Raw genomic sequence first — 12,062 nt, 5'->3', positions numbered from 1 at the left:
GGCTTTATGACTTTCTCCCACCCTATTCTCTAAACAGGAAGGAGAGGTTTTCCCACTCGGAAATCGAGGCAGGAATGTTGGCTGTGATATGAGGACATCTGTTTGTCCTTGTCTGCATGTCGATAAGGGCTGAAAGTGTGTCGCGTGTCCTAATGGGAAGTACTACCATCCATTCACACACTTGTATGAGCTATATAACCCCACCCCGGGAACATTATGCTATGGTGGGTGCATTCCAATATGTGGGGTCACTGGTGAAGGCAAAGAGTCACAGCCGTGTTATTAGCCACGTGTTCATCTCTTGGACGCCTCCAATGCAGTGACTATGTTGGTAACACAGAGGCCCCGGAACACAGGCATGCTGTGTCCCAGGGCTCTGGTCAACAGTAGTGCACTATTTAGGGAATAGGGTGTCATGTGGGACGCACAAACCGGCTGCCAGTGCTTCCCCTCTACTCAGCTCACACATTAGCATCAGAGGAGCATTAAAAACCATCTGCGATTTCTGCACTTTAAGACATTGGATTCTTTTGAGAGAATCTTTGTGTCTTTGTTCCCGTGGTGATGACTAATCTGTCGGGAGCTTTTTGTCTCAGAGGGGCCGTCACCACCAGGGGCCAATTCTGGGAGTGACATAGGAAAGAGGCCTTTTATAAGGCTTAATACATGCGTATGTGTCACTCTCAAATGTGTTCAGCAAATATAACATGAAAACAAAGCACAAATACAAAGCATGATACTACAGAGGTCAATTTACTGGATCGAAGGCTTAGTCTGTGTGTACATGAAGCAAATAGGTCCTCTCAAAGAGGTAGATTGATGGTATTCATTCATTGTCAATGGTGGGATTTCATGAGTCACAGGAACTCAAACTACTACAAGCACAAACAATGACTTCTTCACTCCAGAAAGGTTTTGGTCTTGCAGTCAAGCTCCACATTGTGGGCTATGTGTTCCCAGGTACTGGGATCTGATTAAATCTCTGTGTTGTAGCTAACATCTGGCAGACAGACATGCCCTACTGCCAGCGGCTGGGATATACAAGGTGATATGCACGACTTCCTTATCAGAAATACCAACACACATTTACCAACCTGGAATAGTCTAAATGAACCGCAGCAGGTCATTATCTAGTAAATTACTTAACATCCTTCAATTCAATCAATGAGACATATGCAGAAATGTAATTATGTCATACGGTCAGTGAGAGCTATGACTGTGCAAAGAGACACAGAGCGAGAGAGGGAGAGAGAGAGAAAGAGAGAGAGAGAGACGGAAGGGGGGGGGGTTGCAGTTGTTTGGTCCTGAGACTCATCCAAATTCAACTCATTTGCTATCCTTCCCTCTCCTCGTGGGCGTGTACAGACAAACCTCTTCAGGTCATTATGAATACACATGTAAAAACAGTTCATTTTTCCAAGTGCGTTGATTATCAAGCTTGGGGTGTTAGAGGATACAGCTGTCCAAACAAAGGACATTTCCCCACTCATCTCTGGCACTGGGTGTCACTGTCAATGGATCCTCCCTCTGCACATGGCAATAGCATCATAAAACATTCCTACCCCAAGCCTGAGCAACCACCGAAGGCAAGCAGTCGGCACTAAAACACCACCAATCTGACACTGGCTGTACACACGTCAAGTATATGAGAAAGTGGTTGACAGAGGAAAACCTACATTGAAGCGTCATATGTCTTAGCTCACGGCGATAGAATAAAACCCACACAAATAAACCAAGATAACTCATGTCAAAAATAATCCCACAAGCATTGGAATCGTGTGTGGAAAAAGTTAAATATCGGCCAATTAGGCACTGAATATCATTGTGTTGCATGGGTTGAGCCTGCTTCAACCGTTATTTGCCCAACAATGTTTAAAAGATTAGATGAGGTGTAAGTATTACATTGTATATCCCCCTAATTTCGCAATTACCATCCAACAGACACAACCCTGGTATCCTGGGAGTCTCCTCCTTTACTGCACCCCACATCTCCATACATATACACACACAGCGCCTCAAAATACACAGAGCACACCACACAAATATCTCCACACACAGCGTACACACACACACACACACACGCATACACATACACACAAACACAACTCCATACCCATCCTCTCCTCCACTCTCAGTCATCCCAGTCACAGGGGTGTAATCTCTTTGTGGGACGTTATCGACAAACCCCCCAATAAGCTCCTTACATCCCTAATTTCTCTCTCTGAGCGTGCTGATATATTTGACATCTGTGAGGAGTGAGGACCACGTGCACACACACACACACACACATGCTGAACAGCGTGAACAGTACATTGCTATAGGCTAGAAGGAGGGAGGGAGTCGGCGGAGCTGCCAGCTAGTACTGCGTACCGACCGTACAGTGAGAGAACCTGGAGAGAGGAGAAAGAGTAGATAGAGTAGAGAGAGCAGAAAGAGTAGAGAGAGTAGAGAGAGCAGAGAGAACAGGGAGAGAGTAGAGAAAGCAAAGAGAGCAGAGAGAGTAGAGAGAACAGGGCGAGAGTAGAGAGAGTAACTCAAATGCACAGCATCTGTCTGTCTTCCGGGCTACAGAAGCCCGCTGTCTGCTGGCACACATTTAGTAGATTTACAGAGGGCTGGACAGACTCAGATCTGGCAGGCTGCAGCAGGCAGCACCCACGGAAACAACCATACCCCTATCTGTACTCCTAACACAACCCGAGCCGACCGCAACTGAACACAACACCTTGCAGAATTATTCAGTAGTTAGCTGATGTCTTGGATCCCTCAATTTACACATTTTCCTCTGTTCAGGTAAGAACTAACCTCATCCTCAGGCTCTAGAGAGAGAGCCGGGTGGTGGAGGAGATTAGGTAAGGGCTAAATAGTAGAAGCATGTCAAAAATGTGGTGAACAACATCCTTCATAAACTGTAATGGGCACCTTTGAACATGTAAAGTCAATTTACTGTCGGTAATGATGGAACAAAACCTAGCCGGTCTCAGAAGTGTCTGCTTGTTAAATAATAATGAAGGTGAACAATAAAAGATCCCACTTCGATTGATGAAATCTACCTAATTACAATCCACAGTTTACTATTTCAAAATATGTTGCTTCGACAATAAACAGCCATTTCTCTGATGTGTCTATAGAATATTCATTGATATCTACATATTTTGCAATAAATACGTCATTTCCTGTGAAGATTTAGAAACCAAAATCATGAAATTGATTGTATTTTCCAATTTGATACTTCTCTAATATGAATACAAATCCACAGTCACAGTCACACTAACAATAGTCTTAAATGATCTGATTACACAAAACCTAGACATCAGCACTCATTCTATTTCGAACAGAGCATCAAAGTGTTGCAGCCAGGTAAAGACAGGAGCAGCTTACCTTCTACTGAATTCACAGAATCTCTCCACTGGAGCTAAATCAATGTAGAGTTGGGCTCAAATAAATAAAACAAATGTTCTTGTGGGTCTGTCTTTGCCTTCTAAAGCAATGACAGTTATGTCATTTTCCTCTCTTTCTCCCAGTCACTCTATTCCTGCCACCTAGAGAGCCAGCCTGCTGATGCTGTAGCCAGTGAGAGAGAGAAAGAGAGAGCAGCCAGGAGATCTAGGGACTGAGTGAAAGAGAGACGGAGGGAGAATTCCCTTTCTCTTAAACAGTAGACTCTGCGGTCAGACCCCACTCCTACCTAGCGCTCTTAAATACCCCCCCACCCCTCTTACGGGAAGCTGAGGAGTTGAAACGGGATGCCTCAAGGCTGGCTCCTGCTCGCTCACGGTACAGAGAGGGAGAGAGAGAAAGGGACGGAGTAGACGAGTAGACGGGGAGGGGGGGGGGGGGGGCATATTAGCCACAAAGTAAGGCAGCCAATGGGAAAAAATGAGTGAATGCAGGGCCACATTAATATACAATTTTAGACTTGAATATAAAAGAGAAATGCAGCTAGTGACGGCCTCTGCTTTATGATGATGATAATAATGGTGGTGGTGATGGTAATGATGATTATGATGATGCCAATCAGATCTTTGTCCTCTTATCCCTTCTCATCGACTACCTTCCCCAAGTATACCAGGAGACTGAAACCTCATACAGAGCGAGCCTCCTCTCCCTACAGTGCTCCACCAACCACACAGCCCTTGATTAGTGTGTGTTTAGATACAGCTTGCGTCCCAAATGCCACCCTATTCCCTTTATAGTGCACTACTTTTGACCAGGACCCACAGGGACCTCCATCCCTCTGGTCTACACCCAGGTCTGGGGTGAATGTAACACTTCCTTCTTTAGGATCCACTACAAGTACGCCAGTAGAGCAGAACCCGGTGGATGCTGGTAGCAATTACCAGCCGTGAGCTGTGCTGCACTGAGCATTTAGTGTAAACAGACAGCCCCACTTCAAATAAACACAGGAACAACCAACGAGGACGAGGCAGGACCCAGCCAGAGCCAAAGCCATACTGCTCCCAGGCAGTGTCCCCTAATTCCCAGGGACTTCAAAAGGGGATGTGCATCAAAGATATTTCATAAGAGCCAGAGGATCCAGCATGGAGAATGGAGTGACCCGGCCTGCAGACTAATCGGGAGCTACAAAGGCTATGGTGCTGATAATGGCCGTGGTGCATGGGGGGGGGTTACCTTGTGGAACGTTTCAAGAAACCCTTTGACATACATTTTTATCAACCCCCATTAGCTTCCTTCTCCTCAATATATCATGAAATAGAGCTGCTGTGACAGAAAAACCTTGTCAAAATGTTCTAATGGTGCCAGTCTCTGGATGTTCTCTGTATAAAACAATGTGAAAATGGAAACACTTTCAATGTCTTCCTTCCTCTCTATGGCTGAATAACACTGCCGGTATCCCAAATGGCACCCTATTACCTTAATGGTGCACTACTTTTGAGCAGGGCCCATATGTCTCTGTTCAAAATAAGTGCACTATATAGGGAATAGGGTGCCGTTTGGGATGCATAAACAGTGATAAGTATGCCTGGTGTGTGAGGCAAGGGACGTAGCGGTGTGTGGTGAGGGGAGACAGAGAGAGAGGCTTTCTCAGCAGGGGACATGATCCCCTCCTTGTTATTGAGAGCCAGTGACCAGTCAGATAGAAAATGTCCCCCTAATACCATACAAAACTCAATGGCACATACTGTATGTAGCTTGGCCGTTGGGTAATAAAGCATATTCCATGACTCAAGTGGCCTGATTCATTTTGCTTTGGCTCCCCTGAGGGTAAAAGAGAAAGAGGATCTAGTCTATAGATGTATAGTTGTGTTAACAATCAGTGCTTAGGTTATAATCAACGGCGTCATTAACTATAGGATGAAAAGAAGCTGTGGAGCCATGTCTAAGTATAGCACCTGTTTTAAATGAGTGTGTCTGTACACGCAGAGAGACCCTACGTTCCTGTGGAACACGTACTGCGACTCTCCATCTGTTCCTCTTCTCACCTTCCTGTCGCACTCTCCACTTCTCTCTCTCTCTTTCACTGCAGCGCAGTCAGGGAGGAGAGGGAGGATTCACAGGGAATTGCAGTGGGAGCTTGACTACTCCCTGTTTGTCATGCTTCTACTCCTACCTCTGTCTACTGACTTTTCACAAAATGCATGGAGCAGAGTTTGATTTCCCTGCTGACGTGTGTGTGCGAGTGTATCCTTCCCTGTCATCCATTCTCGTAGCTATCCGGAACCAGACAGTCGCTCAAGGGAGACAAAAAAAAAATTCATTAAGTGCAGAAGGATGTTCTGATTTAGATTGTAATTTAAATGTACTGTACTGTACATGTCTGATGTTTATCACTGCGACTTTAATTATCCTAACCTGCTACGTTAATTCTCCTAACCTGCTACGTTAATTCTCCTAACCTGCTACGTTAATTCTCCTAACCTGCTACGTTAACTCTCCTAACCTGCTACGTTAATTCTCCTAACCTGCTACATTAATTCTCCTAACCTGCTACGTTAATTCTCCTAACCTGCTACGTTAATTCTCCTAACCTGCTACGTTAATTCTCCGAACTTGCTACGTTAATTCTCCTAACCTGCTAACGTTAATTATCCTAACCTGCTACGTTAATTCTCCTAACCTGCTACGTTAATTCTCCTAACCTGCTACGTTAATTCTCCTAACCTGCTAACGTTAATTCTCCTAACCTGCTACGTTAATTCTCCTAACCTGCTACGTTAATTCTCCTAACCTGCTACGTTAATTCTCCTAACCTGCTAATGTTATTTCTCCTAACCTGCTACGTTAATTCTCCTAACCTGCTAATGTTAATTCTCCTAACCTGCTACCTTAATTCTCCTAACCTGCTACGTTAATTCTCCTAACCTGCTAACGTTAATTCTCCTAACCTGCTACGTTAATTCTCCTAACCTGCTACGTTAATTCTCCTAACTTGCTACGTTAATTCTCCTAACCTGCTAATGTTAATTCTCCTAACCTGCTACGTTAATTCTTCTAACCTGCTACGTTAATTCTCCTAACCTGCTAATGTTAATTCTCTGAACCTGCTATGTTAATTCTCCTAACCTGCCACAAAAGTCAAATCTGGGTTTTCATTTGACAAAAGCTGGATCCCTTTTAGCCATGACCACAGCATGAAAATGGCCAGCTAGTACATCTCTCTCCAGATCGACATTGAATAACTTGCTAGTACACAAGCCAGCCAAAGCAGCAAATTACAATGAAATCAATACAGCGCTCTAGTCACTCATTTGTGGTGGAGCAGCTAGCTAGCCTTCCGTCTAATGTTAGCTGACAGAAAACATCATCTGGTGAGAGTGAGAAGAAAAACTAAGGCAAGGGTTGCCTGGAGCATATTTAATAAGGTCTTCTTGCCACTGTATAATTGGTGGCACTCGACTTGAAGGCGAGGAAAAGGACTCGGCGGGAAGTGAGACACTTTCTGTCAATGACAGTGAGACCTAATTATAAGATGGAGCCCCTGCAGCAATTCTGTGTGTCAAGGCAGGGAGGTGCTGTAGTAGAGGCAGGCAGGCAGCAATAAGGCAGCTGATGGGGCAGACACACCACCCACTGAAGGTGCAGATGACCTGGAAAAACCTGTTTACCTCATTAAAATTGAATTCCCAGGTAATAATGGGGCCTGGTCACTTTGCCTCCCTCCCGATGTCTGTCCTTCATCTATTATGCACTAGCCGCTAGCTGGCATGGTGTGGGTTAAATCCTCAGGGAAGGTCAACCTGGACAGTAGCAAGAGTAACAAGGAGCGGAGAAGTCCTGTAGATCCTCCAGTCTACAGGAACCCATGCTGCTTAATGCAGTAGTGAGACAATAACACAGCATTGGGAGGCAAGGGATGTGCTAGTGGATCTGTAAGTGGAGAGTGCTCAGCTTGGGTGAAGTGAGTGTGCCATTAAAATCAGACATCAGCACAATAAGCCCGTGGCTGCAGTAAGTTAAACAAGGGAGAAACCGCCTATTAGAAGGAATCCATAATTCATAACCCAGGGAGGGAAGAGACATGGCTCCAGGATAGGCTCAAGCAGAGCCACACCGTGAGCTGGAGGACAGAGGATCCTTTCTTCCTCTTTCACTGTTCAATGGCTCTTCAATCTCTATGAACGATGGACATTTGGCAAAAGCAAATACTGCAGAAATGACGGAAATACACAACTGGAACCAATTAGACAATACTCATTCATGAGCATTCCTACGTGTGAAGAAATGGGATGATCAACACACAAGGAAAGTACTTGTTCAAACAAAGAGCCCCTGTCAAACGTCGATATTGAGTATCGTCTTATCTACATTGTTGGAAGCCTGGAGGTCTGATGCTGTGGGCCACACAAGCGCACACACACTTAGTTGTGATCAGCCTTATAAAACGCCTGTACATTTCCCAACACAATGACAGGACCTTGTGAGTTTACAGCCTCTGTGTGACCCCAGTAAGCAAGGACCTCCCACCTTTTGTGTTGCCACAGTTGGCACTGTGTCTACAGTAGGGGTGTGCCGACCTGGCCACGGGCTACTCGAATTCGTTATCGTACTCCGTAGACTGACCGTTGATAGTCGTATTGGATCGGATAACACGGACGTGTTTTAATATGCCCAAACAGACTAGATGTTGGCACATTCATAAACTCAAAAAAGCCGCAGATGAGGAGCAGGGTGCAGAGGGATGTGTGTGTGTGACTGTGTCGGGGCCGGCGTTATGGGCGGGCCTAAGGGTGTCCTACCGTACCTCCTTGAGCGCCTAAAGAAAGACGCATCAATCTCAGATAAAGCGCCCGTGTGAGCCAGACAGCGCTCCGTAGTATGTGTAGATCATGTATCTGGATGAAAAGAGCATGGCATGACATACTCTTTCTGGCCAGACAGGATCAGATACATACATGTGCTACATAGAGTACAGGTCAAAAGTTTGGACACACCTACTCATTCAATGGTTTTTCTTTATTTTGACTATTTTCTACATTGTAGAATAATAGTGAAGACATCAAAACTATGAAATAACACATATGGAATCACGTAGGAACCAGCCCAATTTTTCAGTTTTTGATTTGTTAAAAAAGTTTGAAATATCCAATAAATGTCGTTCCACTTCATGATTGTGTCCCACTTGTTGTTGATTCTTCACAAAAAAATACAGTTTTATATATTTATGTTTGAAGCCTGAAATGTGGCAAAAGGTCGCAAAGTTCAAGGGGGCCGAATACTTTCGCAAGGCACTGTACTCTGTTCCTCTGGTGATGTAGAGGTTAACCAAGGCCCTGCGTGTCCCTAGGCACTCTGATTTGTTGACTTCTGTAACTGTAAAAGCCTTGGGTTCATGCATGTTAACATCAGAAGCCTCCTCCCTAAGTTTGCTTTATTCACTGCTTTAGTACACTCCACCAACCCTATGTCCTAGCCGTGTCTGAATCCTGGCTTGGGAATGCCACCAAAAATTCGGAAATTTCCATCCACAATTACAACATTTTCCGTTAAGGTAGAACTGCTAAAGGGGGCGGGGTTGCAATCTACTGCAGAGATAACCTGCAGAGTTCTGTCATACTATCCAGGTCTATGCCCAAACAGTTCGAGCTTCTACCTTTAAAAATCCATCTATCAAGAAATAAGTCCCTCACTGTTGCCGCTTGTTTTAGACCCCCCTCAGCTCCCAGCTGTGCCCTGGACATCATATGAGAGTTGATTTTCCCCCCATCTATCTTCAGAGTTCGAACTGTTGGGTGACCTAAATTGGGATATGCTTAACACCCCGGCCGTCCTACAATCTAAACTAGATGCCCTCAATCTCACATAAATTACCAAGGAACCTACCAGGTACAACCCCAAATCCGAAACCATGAGAACCCTCTTTGATATCATTCTGACCAACCTGCCCTCTAAATACACATCTGCTGTCTTCAACCAGAATCTCAGCGATCACTGCCTCATTGCCTGCGTCCGTAATGGGTCCGCGGTCAAACGCTCCCTAAAACACTTCAGCGAGCAGGCCTTTCTAATCAACCTGGCCCGGGTATCCTGGAAGGATATTGACGTCATCCCGTCAGTAGAGGATGCCTGGTTGCTCTTTAAAAGTGCCTTCCTCACCATCTTAAATAAGCATACCCATTTAAAAAAAAATTAGAACTAAGAACAGATATAGCCCTTGGTTCACCCCAGACTTGATAGCCCTTGACCAGCACAAAAACATCCTGTGGCATTCTGCATTAGCATCGAATAGCCCCAGCGATATGCAACTGTTCAGTGAAGTCAGGAACCAATATACACAGTCTGTTAGGAAAGCAAAGGCTAGCTTTTTCAAACAGAAATGTTCATCCTGTAGCACTAATTCCAAAAAGTTTTGGGACGCTGTAAAGTCCATAGAGAATAAGAGCACCTCCTCCCAGTTGCCCACTGCACTGAGGCTAGGAAACACTGTCACCACCGATAAATCTATGATAATCGATCAGTTCAATAAACATTTTTCTACGGCTGGCCTTGCTTTCCACCTGGTTACCCCTACCCCGGCCAACAGCTCTGCAGCAACTTGCCCAAGACCCTGCTTCTCCTTCACCCAAATCCAGACAGCTGATGTTCTGAAAGAGCTGCAAAATCTGGATCCCTACAAATCAGCTGGGCTAGACAATCTGGACACTCTCTTTCTAAAATGATCCCCCCAAATTGTTGTAATCCCTATTACTAGTCTTTTCAACCTCTTCTTCGTATTGTCTGAGATTCCCAAAGATTGGAAAGCTGCCGCGGTCATCCCCCTCTTCAAAGGGGGAGACACTCTAGACCCAAACTGTTATAGATCTATATCCATCCTGCACTGCCTTTCTAAAGTCTTCAAAAGCCAAGTTAACAAACAGATCATCGACCATTTTGAATCCCACCGTACCTTCTCCACTACGCAATCTGGTTTCAGAGCTGGTCGTGGGTGCACCTCAGCCACGCTCAAGGTTCTAAACGACATCATAAACGCCATCGATAAGAGACATTACTGTGCAGCCGTCTTCATCAACCAGGCCAAGGCTTTCGACTCTGTCAATCACCGCATTCTTATTGGCAGACTCAATAGACTTGGTTTCTCAAATGATTGCCTCGCCTGGTTCACCAACTACTTCTCAAATAGAGTTCAGTGTGTCAAATCAGAGGGCCTATTGTCCGGACCTCTGGCAGTCTCTATGGGGGTGCCACAGGGTTCAATTCTCAGGCTGACTCTTTTTTCTGTATATATCAGTGATGTTGCTCTTGCTGCTGGTGATGCTCTGATCCACCTCTACGCAGACAAAACCATTTTATATACTTCTGGCCCTTCTTTGGACACTGTGTTAATTAACAAACCTCCAAACGAGCTTCAATGCCATACACACTCCTTCCGTGGCCTCCAAGTGCTCTTAAATGCTAGTAAAACTAAATGCATGCTCTTCAACCTATTGCTGCCCGCACCAGCCCGCCCGACTAGCATCACTACTCTGGACGGTTCTGACTTAGAATATGTGGCTAACTACAAATACCTAGGTGTCTGGATAGACTGCAAACTCTCCCTACAGACTCACACTAAGCATCTCCAATCCAAAATTAAATCTAGAATCGGCTTCCTGTTTCACAACAAATCCTCCTTCACTCATGTTGCCAAACATACCCTCGTAAAACTCACTATCCGACCAATCTTTGACTTCAGTGATGTCATTTACAAAATAGCCTCCAACACTCTACTCAGCAAATTGGATGCAGTCTATCACAGTGCCATCCGTTTTGTCACCAAAGCCCCATATACTACCCACCACTGCGACCTGTATGCTCTCGTTGGCTGGCCCTCGCTACATATTCGTCGCCAAACCCACTGGCTCCAGGTCATTTATAAGTCTTTACTAAGTTAAGCCCCACCTTATCTCAGCTCACTGGTCACCATAGCAACACCCACACGTAGTACACACTCTAGCAGGTATATTTCACTGGTCATCCCCAAAGTCAACACTTCCTTTGGTCGCCTTTCCTTCCAGTTCTCTCCTGCCAATGACTTGAACGAATTGCAGAAATCCCTGAAGCAGGAGTCTTATGTCTCCCTCTCTAACTTTAAGCATCAGCTGTCAGAGCAGCTTACCAATCACTGCACCTGTACACAGCCAATCTGTAAATAGCACACCCAACTACCTCATTCCCATATTGTTATTTATCTTCTTGCTCTTTTGCACCACAGTATCTCTACTTGCACATTCATCATCTGCATCATCTTATTTCGCCTTTATGGCCTATTTATTGCCGTACCTCCCTACTCTTCTGCATTTGTACACACTATACATATATTTTGTTAATGTGTTATTAACTGTACGTTTGTTTATTTGTAACTCTGTGTTGTTGTTTTTGTCGCAGTGCTTTGCTTTATCTTGGCCAGGTCGCAGTTGTAAATGAGAACTTGTTCTCAACTGGCCTACCTGGTTGAATAAAGGTGAAATAAAAAACTTGAGAAGACTCATGAAACCATAGACTTACTGGTAAAATGCTCATGAGGGGGTACTTCAGGGGTACTCCGGACAGACAAAAATTCAGTTCGTGGGACACTAACCGAAAAAGGTTGGGAACCACTGGACTAAATGATCCGACCAAAACAT

The 12,062-nt window shown here is 45.0% G+C and overlaps 1 protein-coding gene across 5 annotated transcripts in view; it reads right to left on the bottom strand.

Annotated features, from left to right (window-relative positions):
• The window catches only part of LOC139411112 (tenascin-like), a 52,433-nt gene extending 48,756 nt beyond the window's left edge, over positions 1-3,677 (bottom strand). For all 5 annotated transcript variants that reach the window (XR_011634567.1, XR_011634568.1, XM_071156973.1 and 2 more), the window contains exon 1: positions 3,382-3,677. The gene's annotated coding sequence lies outside the window, so the exon portion shown is untranslated. The remainder of the gene's footprint in view (positions 1-3,381) is intronic.
• Between the last annotated feature and the right edge of the window lie 8,385 nt (positions 3,678-12,062).

The sequence above is a fragment of the Oncorhynchus clarkii genome, chromosome 6 (assembly GCF_045791955.1).
Source record: "Oncorhynchus clarkii lewisi isolate Uvic-CL-2024 chromosome 6, UVic_Ocla_1.0, whole genome shotgun sequence".
Classification (NCBI taxonomy): Eukaryota; Metazoa; Chordata; class Actinopteri; order Salmoniformes; family Salmonidae; genus Oncorhynchus; species Oncorhynchus clarkii.
This window is presented reverse-complemented; position numbering and strand designations above follow the sequence as displayed.